We start from the raw sequence: 18,453 nt of genomic DNA, 5'->3' as shown, positions 1-18,453 counted from the left end.
GATTGATTAGTCTTATTTGACTTTCTCCCTTTGTGTTGGAGTTGACTAGATAAGATGAATGGATCATTGTATGACTAGGATAGAAAGACTATATTCTCAATCTTTGTCATGAATGTCTCTCTTTATTAATTGCTTTCTTTAATTGCCCTCTTTATTTTTTTTGTCATTTAATTTCTTGCCCTCTTATCAACGAAACCCCCCTTGCATCCTTCATAGCAAATAAGCATTCACTTCATTGCAATTCCTTGTGAGACGACCCATAGTCTAAATAATTCGGTTAATTTTCATTGGGATTTGTACTTGTGACAGCACCAAAATTTTTGATTGGGAGGATTGTTTGTTGGTGTAGAACTATACTTGCAACGAGATTTTATTTTGTGTGAAATTCTATGCCGACACGACAATTTTTCTATTATCAGTATGGCGCCGTTGCTGGGGAGTTGCAATGTTGTTATATTGTTGGCTATTGTGAATATGTGAATATGTTTGTCTTTTGCTTGTTTGTTGGTTTTTGTTAGGTTTAGGACCTTGCTTCTTATTTTTGTTAGTTTTTGTTTCTCTTTTCTACTATGAGTTCTCACTCTTTTGGCTATGAGTTTGGTTCAAATTATGTTGTAGGAAATGGGAGCTTGATGAGTGGATAATTTAAACGCTTTTTGGCATTGTTTTTACATAGTTTTTAGTATGATTTAGTTTATTTTTAGTATATTTTTATTAGTTTTTAAATAAAATTCACATTTCTGGACTTTACTATGAGTTTGTGTGTTTTTCTGTGATTTCAGGTAATTTCTGACTGAAATTGAGGGACTTGAGCAAAAATCAGATTCAGAGGTTGAAGAAGGACTGCAGATGCTGTTGGATTCTGACTTCCCTGCACTCAAAGTGGATTTTCTGGAGCTACAGAACTCCAAATGGCGTGCTCTTAATTGTGTTGGAAAGTAGACATCCAGGGCTTTCCAGAAATATATAATAGTTCATACTTTGCCCGAGTTTAGATGACGCAAACTGGTGCTCAACGCCAGTTCCATGCTGCATTCTGGAGTTAAACGCCAGAAACAGGTTGCAAAGTGGAGTTAAACGCCAGAAACAGGTTACAAACTGGCGTTCAACTCCAAGAGAAGTCTCTACACGTGTAAAGCTCAATGCTCAGCCCAGGCACACACCAAGTGGGCCCCAGAAGTGGATTTCTGCATCATTTACTCATTTCTGTAAACCCTAGTAACTAGTTTAGCATAAATAGGACTTTTTACTATTGTATTTACATCTTTGGGATCTTTTGGAACATCTTTAGTTTCATCTTTAGATCACGTTTGGGGGCTGGCCTCTCGGCCATGCCTGGACCTTCATCACTTATGTATTTTCAACGGTAGAGTTTCTACACACCATAGATTAAGGTGTGGAGCTCTGCTGTTCCTCATGAATTAATACAAAGTACTATTGTTTTTCTATTCAATTCAAGCTTATTCCGATTCTAAGATATTCATTCACACCTCAATATGAATGTGATGATCGTGACAGTCATCATCATTCCCAACTATGAACGCATGCTTGACAACCACTTCCGTTCTACCTTAGATTGAATGAGTATCTCTGGGATTCCTTAATCAGAATCTTCGTGGTATAAGTTAGAATCCATGGACGGCCATTATTGAGATCCAAAAAGTCTAAACCTTGTCTGTGGTATTCCGAGTAGGATCTGGGAAGGGATGGCTGCGACAAGCTTCAAACTCGCGAGTGCTGGGCGTAGTGACAGACGCAAAAGGATCAATGGATCCTATTCCAGTATGATCGAGAACCGACAGATGATTAGCCATGCAGTGACAGCGCATTGGACCATTTTCACTGAGAGGACAGGATGTAGCCATTGACAACGGTGATGCCTAACATACAGCTTGCCATAGAAGGGAGTATGAATGATTGGATGAAGATAATAGGAAAGCAGAGGTTCAGGAGGAACGAACGCATCTCTATATGCTTATCTGAAATTCTCACCAATGAATTACATAAGTATCACTATCTTTATTTTATATTTTATATTTATCTTTTAAATTATTAAATCTCTATAATCAATTGAATCTGCCTGATTGAGATTTACAAGGTGACCATTGCTTGCTTCAAGCCGACAATCTCCGTGGGATCGACCTTTACTCACGTAAGGCTTATTACTTGGATGACCCAGTGCACTTGCTGATTAGTTGTGCGAAGTTGTGACAAAGAACTAAGATTATGAACGTGCGTATTGAGTTTTTAGCGCCGTTACCAAGGAATGGAACCGTCACGATTTCTGCGCACCAAGTTTTTGGCGCCGTTGCCGGGGATTGTTCGAGTTTGGACAACTGACGGTTCATCTTGTTGCTCAGATTAGGTAATTTTATTTTATTTTTAAGCTTTTTTATTTCTTATTTTCGAAAATAATACAAAAAAATTTAATAAAATCATAAAATCAAAAATAATTTTGTGTTTCTTGTTTGAGTCTTTTGTCAATTTTTAAGTTTGGTGTCAATTGCATGTTTTTATAATTTTCTTGAATTTTTTGAAAGTTCATCATGCATTCTTCATGATCTTCAAGTTGTTCTTGATGAATCCTCTTGTTTGATCTTCATGTTTTCTTGTTTTGCATCTTTTGTTGTTTTTCATATGCATTTTCAATTTGTTAGTGTCTAAAAATTAAAAATTTCTAAGTTTGGTGTCTTGCATGTTTTCTCTTATTAAAAATTTTTCAAAAATACATACTTGATGTTCATCATGATCTTCAAAGTGTTCTTGGTGTTCATCTTTGCATTCAAAGTGTTTTTGCATGTTTCCTTTGTTTTGATCCAAAATTTTCATGCATTGAGTCTTTTGGAGTTTTTCTCTCTCATCATTAAAAATTCAAAAATCAAAAAAATATCTTTCCCTTTTTCACTCATAAATTTTCGAAAATTTGAGTTGACTTTTTCAAAACTTTTTAAAATTTAGTTGTTTCTTATGAGTCAAATCAAATTTTCAATTTAAAAAAAATTCTATCTTTTTCAAATCTTTTTCAAATCATTTTTCTTTCATATTTTCGAAAACTTTATGATTGATTTTCAAAATCTTTTTCTTATTTCTAATTCATATTTTCGAAGTAAATGCTAACAATTAATGTGATTGATTCAAAATTTTTAAGTTTGTTACTTGCCTAGTAAGAAAGGTTCAATCTTTAAACTCTAGAATCATATCTTTTTAGTTTCTTGTTAGTCAAGTAATCAACTTTGATTTCAAAAAAAAAATCAAATCTTTTTAAATTCCTTTTTCAAATCTTTTTCAAATTAAGTTTCAATCACATCTTTTTCAAAATCAATTTCAAAATCTTTTCTAACTTCTTTTCTAACTTCTTATCTTTCCAAAATTTGATTTTCAAATCTTTTTCAATTAACCATTTAACTTCTTGTTTGATTCTTATCTTTTTCAAAACTACCTAACTAACTCTCTCTCTCTCTAATTTTCGAAAATCACCTTCATCTTTTTCAAAATTCCTTTTTAAATTAACTAATTGTTTTAAATTTAATTTAATTTGATTTAATTTTTCCTTTCTTAATTTTCGAATTCTAATTTTAATTTTAAATTAAAAACAAAAAATATTTTTTATTTTAATTTATTTAATTTTCGAAAATTCTTCTCTCTCACCTCTTTCTAATTATTTATTTATTTACTAACACTCCTCTTCATCTAAGAATTCGAACCTACTCCTCACCCTTGTGTTTGGATTCTCCTTTTTCTATTCATATCTTCTTCTACTCACATAAAGGAATCTCTATCCTGTGACATAGAGGATTCCATATTTTCTTTTCTGTTTTCTTCTTTTTCATATGAGCAAGAGCAAGGATAAAAACATTCTTGTTGAAGCTGATCCGGAACCTGAAAGGACTATGAAGAGGAAGCTAAGAGAAGCTAAAATACAACACTCTGAAGAGGACTTTACAGAAATTTTTGAAAAAGAAGGAGACATGGCCGAAAATAACAACAATGCAAGGAAGATGCTTGGTGATTTTACTGTACCAATTTCCAATTTACATGGAAGAAGCATCTCAATCCCTGCCATTGGAGCAAACAATTTTGAGCTGAAACCTCAATTAGTTTCTCTTATGCAACAGAATTGCAAGTTTCACGGACTTCCATCCGAAGATCCTTTTCAGTTCTTAACTGAATTCTTGCAGATCTGTGATACTGTGAAGACCAATGGGGTTGATCCCGAGGTCTACAGGCTTATGCTTTTCCCATTTGCTGTAAGAGACAGAGCTAGAATATGGTTACACTCTCAACCTAAGGATAGCCTGAACTCTTGGGATAAGCTGGTCACAGCTTTCTTAGCCAAGTTCTTTCCTCCTCAAAAGCTTAGTAAGCTTAGAGTGGATGTTCAAACCTTCAGACAAAAGGAAGGTGAATCCCTCCATGAAGCTTGGGAGAGATACAAGGAACTGACCAAAAAGTGTCCTTCTGACATGCTTTCAGAATGGGCCATCCTGGATATATTCTATGATGGTCTGTCTGAATTATCAAAGATGTCATTGGACCATTCTGCAGGTGGATCCATTCACCTAAAGAAAATGCCTGCAGAAGCTCAGGAACTCATTAACATGGTTGCAAATAACCAGTTCATGTACACTTCTGAAGGAATCCTATGAGTAATGGGATGCCTCAGAGGAAGGGAGTTCTTGAAATTGATACTCTGAATGTCATATTGGCTCAGAATAAAATATTGACTCAGCAAGTCAATATGATTTCTCAGAGTCTGAATTGATTGAAGGAATCATCCAACAGTACTAAAGAGGCATCTTCTGAAGAAGAAGCTTATGATCCTGAGAACCCTGCAATAGTAGAGGTGAATTACATGGGTGAACCCTATGGAAACACCTATAATCTCTCATGGAGAAATCATCCAAATTTCTCATGGAAGGATCAACAAAAGCCTCAACAAGGCTTTAATAATGGTGGAAGAAACATGTTTAGCAATAGCAAGTCTTTTCCATCATCCACTCAGCAACAGACAGAGAATTCTGAGCAGAATCCATCTAGCTTAGAAAATATAGTCTCTGATCTATCTAAGGCCACTGTAAGTTTCATGAATGAAACAAGGTCCTCCATTAGGAATTTGGAGGCACAAGTGGGCCAGCTGAGTAAAAGAGTCACTGAAATCCCTCCAAGTACTCTCCCAAGCAATACAGAAGAAAATCCAAAAAGAGAGTGCAAGGCCATAGCCTTACATGATGTGGACGAACCCAAAGAGGAGGAGGAGAACGTGAATCCTAGTGAGGAAGACCTCCTGGGACGTTTAGTGAATAATAAGGAGTATCCCTTTGAGGAACCAAAGGAATCTGAGGCTCATCTAGAGACCATAAAGATTCCATTGAGCCTCCTTCTACCCTTCATGAGCTCTGATGAGTATTCTTCCTCTGAAGAGGATGAAGACATTACTGAAGAGCAAGTTGCTAAATACCTTGGTGCAATCATGAAGCTGAATGCCAAATTATTTGGTAATGAGACTTGGGAAGATGAACCTCCCTTACTCACCAATGAACTGAATACATTGGATAGGCAGAAATTACCTCAAAAGAAAATAGGCTTACGGACAAGTAGAGGACGTGTTAGTAAGGGTTGAAAGCCTTTACATCCCTGCTGATTTTATAATCCTAGACACTGGGAAGGATGAGGATGAATCCATCATCATTGGAAGACCCTTCCTAGCCACAACAAGAGCTGTGATTGATGTGGACAGAGGAGAGTTGGTCCTCCAAATGAATGAGGACAACCTTGTGTTTGAAACTCAAGGATCTCCTTCTGTAACCATGGAGAGGAAGCATGAAAAGCTTCTCTCACTGCTGAGTCAACCAAAGCCTCCACAGTCAAACTCTAAGTTTGGTGTTGGGAGGCCACAACCAAACTCTAAGTTTGGTGTTGAACCCCCACATTCAAACTCTAAGTTTAGTGTTGGGAGGTTCTAACCTTGCTCTGATTATTTGTGAGGCTCCATGAGAGCTCACTGTCAAGCTAGTGACACTAAAGAAGTGCTTGTTGGGAGGCAACCCAATGTTATTTAATCATATCTATTTTATTTTTTTTTATTATTTTGTGTTTTATTAGGTTGATGATCATGTGAAGTTACAAAAACGACTGAAAAATCAAAAACAGAATAAAAAACAACATTGAAAATAGCACACCCTGGAGGAGAGCAGTCTGGCGTTTAAACGCCAGAAACAAGCATCTGTCTGGCATTTAACGCCAAAAATAGGTACCAAGCTGGCGTTTAACGCCAGAAACAAGCATCTGCCTGGCGTTAAACGCCAGAAACAAGCTACATTTGGGTGTTTAACGCCAGAAACAGGTAGCAATCTGGCGTTAAACGCCAGGATTGCATAGCAAGGGCATTTTACAAGCCTAATTAGAGCAGGGATGCTAAGTCCTTGACCCCACTTGATCTGTGGACCCCACAGGATCCCCACATTTTCTTTTCTCCTCTTCACACCTTTTCATAACTCTCTTCCCCAAATACCCTTCACCAATCACCTCAATCACTCTCTCCCATCACCTCTTCACCACTCACATCCATCCTCTCTTCCCCATAAACCCCACCTACCTTTAAAATTCAAACTAATTTCCCTCCCAAACCCAACACTAATGCCCAAACTCTACACCCCTCCTCACTCCTATATAAAACCCTCACTCCTTCTTCATTTTCACACAACACAACCCTCTCTTCTTCTCCTTGGCCGAATACATCTTCTTCCCCCATCTCCTCCATTTTCTTCTTCTTCTACTACTTTCTTTCTTCTTTTGCTCGGGGACGAGCAAACATTTTAAGTTTGGTGTGGTAAAAGCATAGCTTTTTGCTTTTTCATAACCATTTATGGCACCTAAGGCCAAAGAAACCTCTAGAAAGAGGAAAGGAAAGGCAATTGCTTCCACCTCTGAGTCATGGGAGATGGAGAGATTCATCTCAAAGGTCCATCAAGACCACTTCTATGAAGTTTTGGCCAAGAAGAAAGTGATCCCAGAGGTTCCTTTCAAGCTCAAAAAGAATGAGTATCCGGAGATCCGACTTGAGATCCAAAGAAGAGGTTGGAAAGCTCTCACCAACCCCATTCAACAAGTCGGAATCCTAATGGTTCAAGAGTTCTATGCAAACGCATGGATCACTAGGAACCATGATCAAAGTGGGAACCCGAATCCAAAGCATTGGCTCACCATGGTTCGAGGAAAATACTTAGATTTCAGTCCAGAAAATGTAAGGCTGGCGTTCAACTTGCCAATGATGGAAGAGAACGCACGCCCCTACACAAGAAGGGTCAACTTTGATCAAAGGTTGGATCAAGTCCTCATGGACATATGTGTAGAAGGAGCTCAATGGAAAATTGACTCAAGAGGTAAGCCGGTTCAATTAAGAAGGCATGACCTCAAACCAGTGGCTAGGGGATGGCTAGAGTTCATTCAACGCTCAATCATTTCTACTAGTAACCGGTCTGAAGTTACTATAGACCGGGCCATCATGATCCATAGTATCATGATTGGAGAGGAGGTGGAAGTTCATGAGATTATACCTCAAGAACTTTACAAGGTGGCTGACAAGTCCTCCACTTGGGCAAGGTTAGCCTTTCCTCACCTCATATGCCACCTCTGCAATTTGGCTGGAATTGACATAGAGGGAGACATCCTCATTGAAGAGGACAAGCCCATCACTAAGAAAAGGATAGAGCAAACAAGAGATCATGGACCTCAGCAAGAGCATGAGGAAATTCCCCACCATGAAGTCCCTGAGATGCCTCAGGGGATGCACTTTCCTCCACAAAACTATTAGGAGCAAATCAACACCTCCCTAGGAGAATTAAGTTCCAATATGGGACAACTAAGGGTGGAGCACCAAGAGCATTCCATCATCCTTTATGAAATTAAAGAAGATCAAAGAGCTATGAGGGAGGAGCAACAAAGGCAAGGAAGAGACATAGAGGAGCTCAAAAGCACCATTGGTCCTTCAAGAAGAGGAAGACGCCACTCTCACTAAGGTGGACTCATTCCTTAATCTCCTTATCTATTTATTTTCTGTTTTCGGTTTCTATGCTTCATGTTTAATTATGTTTGTGTCTTTACTAGATGATCATTAGTGTTTAAGTGTCTATGTCTTAAAGCTATGAATGTCCTATGACTCCATTACCTCTCTTAAATGAAAACTGTTTTAATTACAAAAGAACAAGAAGTATAGGGTTTCAAATTCATCCTTGAAACTAGTTTAATTATTTTGATGTGATGACAATACTTTTTATTTTCTGAATGAATGCTTGAACAGTGCATATGTCTTTTGAAGTTGATGTTTATGAATGTTAAATATGTTGGCTCTTGAAGAATAAGGAAAAAGGAGAAATGTTATTTGATACTCTGAAAAATCATAAAAATGATTCTTGAAGCAAGAAAAAGCAGTGAATACAAAACTTGCAGAAAAGAGAGAAAAGAAAAAAAAAAATAAATAGCGGAAAAAAAAAAGAAAAAGCAAGCAGAAAAAGCCAAAAGCTCTTTAAACCAAAAGGCAAGAGAAAAAAGCCAATAGCCCTTAAAACTAAAAGGCAAGGGTAAATAAAAAGGATCCAAGGCTTTGAGCATCAGTGGATAGGAGGGGGCTAAAGGAATAAAATCCTGGCCTAAGCGGCTAAACCAAGCTGTCCCTAACCATGTGCTTGTGGCGTGAATGTGTCAAGTGAAAACTTGAGACTGAGTGGTTAAAGTCAAGGTCCAAAGCAAAAAAAGAGTGTGCTTAAGAACCCTAGACACCTCTAATTGGGGACATTAGCAAAGCTGAGTCACAATCTGAAAAGGTTCACCCAATTATGTGTCTGTGGCATTTATATATCCGGTGGTAACACTGGAAAACAAAGTGCTTAGGGCCACGGCCAAGACTCATAAAGTAGCTGTGTTCAAGAATCAACATACTGAACTAGGAGAATCAATAACACTATCTGAACTCTGAGTTCCTATAGATGCCAATCATTCTGAACTTCAATGGATAAAGTGAGATGCCAAAACTATTCAAGAGGCAAAAAGCTACAAGTCCCGCTCATCTGATTGGAGCTAAGTTTCATTGATATTTTGGAATCTATAGTATATTCTATTCTTTTTATCCTATTTGATTTTCAGTTGCTTGGGGACAAGCAACAATTTAAGTTTGGTGTTGTGATGAGCGGATAATTTATACGCTTTTTGGCATTGTTTTTACATAGTTTTTAGTATGATTTAGTTAGTTTTTAGTATATTTTTATTAGTTTTTAAATAAAATTCACATTTCTGGACTTTACTATGAGTTTGTGTGTTTTTCTGTGATTTCAGCTAATTTCTGGCTGAAATTGAGGGACTTGAGCAAAAATCAGATTTAGAGGTTGAAGAAGGACTGCAGATGCTGTTGGATTCTGACCTCCCTGCACTCAAAGTGGCTTTTCTAGAGCTACAAAACTCCAAATGGCACGCTCTCAATTGCGTTGGAAAGTAGACATCCAAGGCTTTCCATCAATATATAATAGCTCATACTTTGTCCGAGTTTAGATGACGCAAACTGGCATTCAACGCCAGTTCCATGCTGCATTCTAGAGTTAAACGCCAGAAATAGGTTACAAACTGGCGTTCAACTCCAAGAGAAGCCTCTACACGTGTAAATCTCAATGCTCAGCCCAGGCATACACCAAGTGGACCCCGGAAGTGGATTTCTGCATCATTTACTCATTTCTGTAAACCCTAGTAACTAGTTTAGCATAAATAGGACTTTTTACTATTGTATTTACATCTTTGGGATCTTTTGGAACATCTTTAGTTTCATCTTTAGATCACGTTTGGGGTCTGGCCTCTTGGCCATGCCTGGACCTTCATCACTTATGTATTTTCAATGGTAGAGTTTCTACACACCATAGATTAAGGTGTGGAGCTCTGCTGTTCCTCATGAATTAATACAAAGTACTATTATTTTTCTATTCAATTCAAGCTTATTCCGATTCTAAGATATTCATTCGCACCTCAATATGAATGTGATGATCGTGACAGTCATCATCATTCCCAACTATGAACGCGTGCCTGACAACCACTTCCGTTCTACCTTAGATTGAATGAGTATCTTTGGGATTCCTTAATCAGAATCTTCGTGGTATAAGTTAGAATCCATGGACGGCCATTCTTGAGATCCGGAAAGTCTAAACCTTGTCTGTGGTATTCCGAGTAGAATCTGGGAAGGGATGGCTACGACGAGCTTCAAACTCGCGAGTGCTGGGCGTAGTGACAGACGCAAAATGATCAATGGATCCTATTCCAGTATGATCGAGAACCGACAGATGATTAGCCATGCAGTGACAGTGCATTGGACCATTTTCACTGAGAGGACAGGATGTAGCCATTGACAATAGTGATGCCTAACATACAGCTTGCCATAGAAGGGAGTATGAATGATTGGACGAAGATAATAGGAAAGCAAAGGTTCAGGAGGAACGAACGCATCTCTATACGCTTATCTGAAATTCTCACCAATGAATTACATAAGTATCACTATCTTTATTTTATATTTTATATTTATCTTTGACATTATTAAATCTCTATAATCAATTGAATTCGCCTGACTGAGATTTACAAGGTGACCGTACCTTGCTTCAAGCCGACAATTTCCGTGGGATCGACCCTTACTCACGTAAGGTTTATTACTTGGACGACCCAGTGCACTTGCTGGTTAGTTGTGAGAAGTTGTGACAAAGAACTAAGATTATGAACGTGCGTATTGAGTTTTTAGCGCCGTTACCAAGGAATGGAACCGTCACGATTTCTGCGCACCAGAGCTACAATGAGGATGTGCATCAAGGATGGAACAATCAAAGATGAGAGGAGCCTTAAGGGATTGATCACCCTTCTTGGCAACAACAACCTCCGGATTCTTATGGGTATAATCCTAATCCTAATGCATATCAATCTAATGGATGTGGTGACCCTTATTGTGATTGTCAACAACCACCACCACATGCCTATGAACCACCCCCTCAACATGATTTTGAACCACCTTACTCACAAGCTCCCTACCACCAAATGCCTCATTATGACCCTAATCCTTATCCACCATACCAACCACCTTATGAACCATATGAACCATACATGGAATCACCACCATTCCAACACAATTACTCTCAAGAACCATCTCAATATACACCATCTCCATACCCTTACCAAGATGAACCAACTTCTAATTATGAAACTTCCTTCCCAAACAATGAACCTTCTTTTTCCACACAACCTCCAATGGATGATTTTCTTCAAGAATGTGTTAGTTCTTATATTCAAAGGAAAGAAGAGAACCAAAAGGAGTTCAAGGAGTTAGAAGCCAAGATAGCTACCATAGCGGAAGCCGTTCGTAATATGGTCTCCTCCCGCCTAAGCCTATGCGATCAAGGAACTCCCATTATTGAATGTGGAGAAGCAATTAAGGAGCATAGTGAGGGAGTGAGCTTAGAGCTTCAAGGTGAAGAAGAGGAGTTGAAGCAAAAATTATCGTAAGAGGCAAAGGCATAATTAGAGAGGAACTAGTAGAGGAGAATCTAGAAACCACCATGGAAGAAGAAGCACATGACCATGTTGAAGAGGAGGCTAGCAATCATGCTGGGTAAGAAAGGAGAGTCTTAGGCTCCTACATCAACCCAAACCCAGGAAATTGTGGCAGCAGCATCCTAAAGCCAACAATTCATGCCAATAATTTTGAGCTGAAGCCTCAGCTCATCACACTTGTTCAGAATAATTGCTCATATGGAGGAAGTACCCAAGAAGACCCTAATTAACATCTCAGCACATTCTTGAGGATATGTGATACTATAAAGTCTAATAGGGGTACACCCTGACATCTACAAACTACTTTTGTTCCCTTTCTCACTCAGAGATAAGGCAGCAAAGTGGTTAGAATCATTCCCCAAGGATAGCCTAACTACATGAGAGGAGGTCGTGAATAGATTCCTTGCAAGATTTTACCCTCTACAAAGAATCAACAGGCTAAGAGCTGAGGTGCAAACCTTCAGACAACAAGATGGAGAAACACTCTATGAGGCATGGGAGAGATTCAAAGATCTGATAAGAAGATGTCCACCAGAAATTTTCAATGAGTGGGTACAACTACATATCTTTTATGAGGGGCTGTCATATGAAGCAAAGAAGGCTGTGGATCATTCTTCAGGAGGCTCACTCAATAAAAAGAAAACCTTTGAAGAGGCCATAGATGTCATTGAGACTGTGGCTGAAAATGAGTATTTCTATGCTTCAGAAAGGACTCAGAAGAAGGGAGTGCTAGAACTCAACTCTGTAGATGCTCTGTTAGCTCAGAACAAGGCAATTGCAGCTCAAATAGCAGCTTTAACCAAGAGGATGAAGGCCAATCAAGCCTCAGTCATTCAAGACCAAACTCCTCAACAAGAAAGGAATGCACTAGAATCTGATGGTGACTGGGAACAAGCTAATTATGTGAACAACTCACCCAGACCACCATATGACCCACACTCTAAGGCTTACAACCCAGGTTGGAGGAACCACCCAAATTTTGGGTGGGGAAATCAACAAAACCACAACCAGGACCACAACAAACCTTATTCATCAAATAAGCATTCCAACCACAACCCCAACTATCAGACAGGGAACCATAGACCCTATCATAACTCACAAAACACATCATACCATAGCAACCAACCCATACACAACAACCTCAATCAAGATGTACCATCCTCTACTATGCAACCATGTGAAATCAAGAGCAACTTTGAGAGGATGGAAGCTGCAATAGCACAACTATCATCACAGATTACAGGGGCTGTCTCCACCCTCATGGACAGACAAGCACAAACTGAAAGAAGGATAGACGCTAATCAAGAAGAATACAGGTCAAATCTGAAAAATCAAGGCACAGCGATCTCAAAGTTGGTAGCACAAGTGGGGATTTTATCCAAGCAAATCTCGCTTTCCGCACACACATTTCCCAGTGATACCATGGCTAACCCAAGAGGGGAATGCAAAGCCATTACTCTAAGAAGTGGGAAGGTTGTAGAAGAAGGAACTCCAAGCAAAGACAATCATGAAGAAGTTGCAGCAAAGCATGGGAACAAGGATGAAGGAGAGATCCCTGCTCCACCTCCACCAAAACCAGTCTTGAAGCCTTATGTGCCAAAAGCACCATACCCGCAAAGACTGGGAAAAGATGGGAAGGATGGCCAGTTCTCTAAGTTCCTAGAGATCTTCAAGAAGCTCCAAATCAACATACCATTTGCTGAGGCAATGGAATAAATGCCACTCTATGCCAAATTTTTAAAGGAGCTTATAACCAAAAAGAGGAACTGGGAGGCAAAAGAGACTATAGTATTGACTGAGGAGTGTAGCGCCGTCATACAGAAGAAGCTACCTTAAAAGCTGAAAGACCCAGGGAGTTTTCAAATCCCCTGCATCATAGGGGATATCACTATTGAGAAAGCTTTGTGTGACTTGGGAGCTAGCATAAATCTTATGTCCCTAACCATGATGAGAAGGATGAGGATTGAGGAAGCCAAGCCAACAAGAATGGCACTCTAATTGGCTGACAGAACATTTAAGTTTCCACATGGGGTGGTGGAAGACTTGCTACTGAAACTAGGAGAATTCATTTCCCCTGCTGATTTTGTTGTGCTAGACATGGAAGAAGAGACCAACATGTCAATTATTGATGAGCGGATAATTTATACGCTTTTTGGCATTCTTTTCAGTATGTTTTTAGTAGAATCTAGTTACTTTTAGGGATGTTTTCATTAGTTTTTATGCTAAATTCACATTTCTGGACTTTACTATGAGTTTCTGTGTTTTTCTGTGATTTCAGGTATTTTCTGGCTGAGATTGAGGGACTTGAGCAAAAATCAGATTCAGAGGTAGAAGAAGGACTGCTGATGTTGTTGGATTCTGTCCTCTCTGCACTCAAAGTGGATTTTCTGGAGCTACAAAACTCAAAATGGCGCGCTTCCAATTGTGTTGGAAAGTAGACTTCTAGGGCTTTCCAGCAATATATAATAGTCTATACTTTGGCCGAGTTTAGACGACGCAAATGGGCGTTGAACGCCAGTTCTACGCTGCTGTCTGGAGTTAAACGCCAGAAACACGTCACAAACCAGAGTTGAACGCCAGAAATACGTTACAACCTGGCGTTCAACTCCAGAAAGAGCCTCTACACGTGTAACATTCAAGCTCAGCCCAAGCACACACCAAGTGGGCCCCGGAAGTGGATTTATGCATCAATTACTTACTTCTGTAAACCCTAGTAACTAGTTTAGTATAAATAGGACTTTTTACTATTGTATTGGAGATCTTCGGATCATCTTTGGATTATCTTTTGATCTATTGATCACGTTTAGGGGTTGGCCATTTGGCCATGCCTGAACCTTTCACTTATGTATTTTTAACGGTAGAGTTTCTACACTCCATAGATTAAGGTGTGGAGCTCTGCTGTTCCTCAAAGATTAATGCAAAGTACTACTATTTTTCTATTCAACTCAACTTATTCCACTTCTAAGATATTCATTCACACTTCAATATGAATGTGATGAACGTGACAATCATCATCATTCCCTATGAACGCGTGCCTGACAACCACTTCCGTTCTACCTTAGATTGAATGAGTATCTCTTGGATCTCTTAATCAGAATCTTCGTGGTATAAGCTAGATTGATGGCGGCATTCATGAGAGTCCGGAAAGTCTAAACCTTGTCTGTGGTATTCCGAGTAGGACTCTGGGATTGAATGACTGTGACGAACTTCAAACTCGCGAGTGCTGAGCGTAGTGACAGACGCAAAAGGAGGGTGAATCCTATTCCAGTATGATCGAGAACCTCAGATGATTAGCCGTGCTGTGACAGAGCAATTGTACCATTTTTACAAGAGGATGGGATGCAACCATTGACAAGGGTGATGCCTCCAGACGATTAGCCATGCAGTGACAGCGCATCAGACCATTTTCCAGAGAGGATACAAAGTAGCCATTGACAACGGTGATGTCCTTACATAAAGCCAGCTATGTAAAGGAGTAGGATTGATTGGATGAAGATAGCAGAAAAGCAGAGGTTCAGAGGAACGAAAGCATCTCTATGCGCTTATCTGAAATTCTCACCAATGATTTACATAAGTATTTCTATGTTATTTTATTATTTATTTTCGAAAACTCCATAACTATTTTATATCCGCCTGACTGAGATCTATAAGGTGACCATAGCTTGCTTCATACCAACAATCTCCGTGGGATCGACCCTTACTCACGTAAGGTTTATTACTTGGACGACCCAGTGCACTTGCTGGTTAGTTGTATCGAAGTTGTGAATGAAAAACAATTATTTAAGACGTGCGTACAGAGTTTTTGACGCCATTGCCTAAGATCACAATTTCGTGCACGAAGTTTTTGGCGCCGTTGCCGGGGATTGTTCAAGTTTGGACAACTGACGGTTCATCTTGTTGCTCAGATTAGGTAATTTTCTTTTTGTTTTATTTTCAAAAATTTTTCAAAAATCTTTCAAAAAAAAATTTTCTCCCTTATTTTCGAAAAAATAAAAAATTCTTTTCAAAAATATTTTTTCTTCAGAATTTTTAAGAATGAATTCTAGTGTTTCATGAAGCATGTTGAAGCATGGCTGGCTATAAAGCCATGTCTAAATTCTTTTGGACTGTGGTTTTGGCCTAAAATTGAATGAATTACACGCATATTCATGCTAAAGCTTGACTGGCTATTAAGCCATGTCAAACCCTCAGATTGGAGCTTTAGACTAAGATTGCAAGATTCCTGGAATTCATATTAAAAATTTTGGAATCCTTATTTTTATTTTTCAAATAATTTTCGAAAAATCCAAAAAAATCAAAAAATCATAAAAATAAAAAATATTTTGTGTTTCTTGTTTGAGTCTTGAGTCAATTTTTAAGTTTGGTGTCAATTGCATACTCATCTTGCATTTTTCGAAAATTTCATTCATGCATTGCATTCATCATGATCTTCAAGTTGTTCTTGATAAGCCTTCTTGATTGATCTTCATATTTTAGTGTTTTGTGTTGTATGGTGTTTTTCATATGCATTCTTGAAATCTTAGTGTCTAAGCATTAAAGATTTCTAAGTCTGGTGTCTTGCATGTTTTCTTTGCATATAAAAATTTTAAAAAAAATATTCTTGGTGTTCATCTTGACATTCAAAGTGTTCTTGGTGTTCATCTTGACATTCATAGCATTCTTGCATGCATTCATTGTTTTGATCCATAACTCTCATGCATTGCATCATTTTCATGTTTTCTCTCTCATCATTAAAAATTCAAAAATAAAAAAAAATATCTTTCCCTTTTTCTCTCTTAAGATTTCGAAAATTAGATTTGACTTTTTCAAAAATTTTTAAAATCTAGTTGTTTTTATGAGTCAAATCAAATTTTCAAATTAAAAATCTTATCTTTTTCAAAATCTTTTTCAAAAATCAAATCTTTTTCATTTTTCCTAGTTATTTTCAAAAATTTTAAAAATATTTTTCAAAAATCTTTTTCTTATCTTTATCTCCTAATTTTCGAAAATAACATCATCAATTAATGTTTTGATTCAAAAATTTCAAGTTTGTTACTTGCTTGTTAAGAAAGATTCAAACTTTAAGTTCTAGAATCATATTTTGTGATTTCTTGTGAATCAAGTCATTAATTGTGATTCTAAAAACCAAATCTTTTTCAAAAACTAATTTCAATAATATCTTTTCAAAAATATCTTCTTATCTTATCTTTTTCAAAAATTTGATTTTAAAATATCTTTTCTAACTTCTTATCTTCTTATCTTTTCAAAATTGATTTTCAAATTTGTTTCAACTAACTAACTAACTTTTTGTTTGTTTCTTATCTTTTTCAAAACCACCTAACTAACTCTCTCTCTCTAATTTTCGAAAATATCTTCCCTCTTTTTCAAAATTTCTTTTTAATTAACTAATTATTTTAATTGTTGATTTTAATTTTCGAAAATTACTAACCTTTTTCAAAAACTAATTTCGAAAATCACTAACTCTTTTTCAAAAATTATTTTCGAAAATCCTCTTTCTCTCTCATCTCCTTCTAATTATTTATTCATCTACTAACACTTCATCTCACCAAAAATCCGAACCCTCTCTCTCTGAGTTCAGATTTTCTCTTCTTCTTTTCTTCTACTCACATAAGGGAACCTCTATGCTTGGGCAAAAAGGATCTCTATTATTATTATTTTTCTGTCCCCTCTTTTTCATATGAGCAGGAGCAAGGACAAGAATATTCTTGTTGAAGCAGATCCAGAACCTGAAAAGACTCTGAAAAGGAAACTAAGAGAAGCTAAATTACAACAATTCAGCAAGCACCTTTCAGAAATTTTCAAACAGGAAGAGGAGATGGCAGCCGAAAATAATAATAATGCAAGGAGGATGCTTGGTGACTTTACTGCACCTAATTCCAATTTACATGGAAGAAGCATCTCCATCCCTACCATTGGAGCAAACAATTTTGAGCTTAAACCTCAATTAGTTTCTCTGATGCAGCAGAACTGCAAGTTTCATGGACTTCCATCTGAAGATCCTTTTCAGTTCTTAACTGAATTTTTGTAGATCTGTGATACTGTTAAGACTAATGGAGTAGATCCTGAAGTCTACAGGCTTATGCTTTTTTCTTTTGCTGTAAGAGATAGAGCTAGAGTATGGTTGGACTCTCAACCTAAGGATAGCCTGAACTCTTGGGATAATATGGTCAAGGCTTTCTTAGCCAAGTTCTTTCCTCCTCAAAAGCTAAGTAAGCTTAGAGTGGATGTTCAAACCTTCAGACAGAAAGAAGGTGAATCCCTCTATGAAGCTTGGGAGAGATACAAAGGACTGACCAAAAAGTGTCCTTCTGACATGCTTTTAGAATGGACCATCCTGGATATATTCTATGATGGTCTGTCTGAGTTATCTAAGATGTCATTGGATACTTCTGTAGGTGGATCCATTTACCTAAAGAAAACGCCTGCAGAAGCTCAAGAACTCATTGACATGGTTGCTAATAACCAGCTCATGTACACTTCTGGGAGGAATCCTGTGAGTAATGGGACGCCTATGAAGAAGGGAGTTCTTGAAATTGATACTCTGAATGCCATATTGGCTCAGAACAAAATATTGACTCAGCAAGTCAATATGATTTCTCAGAGTCTGAATGGAATGCAAGCTGCATCCAACAGTACTCAAGAGGCATCTTCTAAAGAAGAAGCTTATGATCCTGAGAACCCTGCAATAGCAGAGGTAAATTACTTGGGTGAACCTTATGGAAACACCTATAACCCCTCATGGAGAAATCACCCAAATCTCTCATGGAAGGATCATAAAAAGCCTCAACAAGGCTTTAATAATGGTGGAAGAAATAGGTTTAACAATAGTAAACCTTTTCCATCATCCACTCAGCAACAGACAAAGAATTCTGAACAAAATAC

At 37.8% G+C, this 18,453-nt stretch overlaps 2 non-coding genes across 2 annotated transcripts; both read right to left on the bottom strand.

Moving 5' to 3' along the window:
- Positions 1-4,361: 4,361 nt before the first annotated feature.
- LOC148552864 (small nucleolar RNA R71) lies at positions 4,362-4,469 on the bottom strand. Its single transcript, XR_015892885.1, has one exon. It is a non-coding gene; the product is annotated as a small nucleolar RNA R71 (small nucleolar RNA).
- A 13,313-nt stretch (positions 4,470-17,782) lies between these two features.
- LOC148552863 (small nucleolar RNA R71) lies at positions 17,783-17,890 on the bottom strand. Its single transcript, XR_015892691.1, has one exon. It is a non-coding gene; the product is annotated as a small nucleolar RNA R71 (small nucleolar RNA).
- Between the last annotated feature and the right edge of the window lie 563 nt (positions 17,891-18,453).

The sequence above is a fragment of the Arachis ipaensis genome, chromosome B7, assembly GCF_059453495.1.
Source record: "Arachis ipaensis isolate K30076 ecotype BB chromosome B7, ASM5945349v1, whole genome shotgun sequence".
NCBI lineage: Eukaryota > Viridiplantae > Streptophyta > Magnoliopsida > Fabales > Fabaceae > Arachis > Arachis ipaensis.
This window is presented reverse-complemented; position numbering and strand designations above follow the sequence as displayed.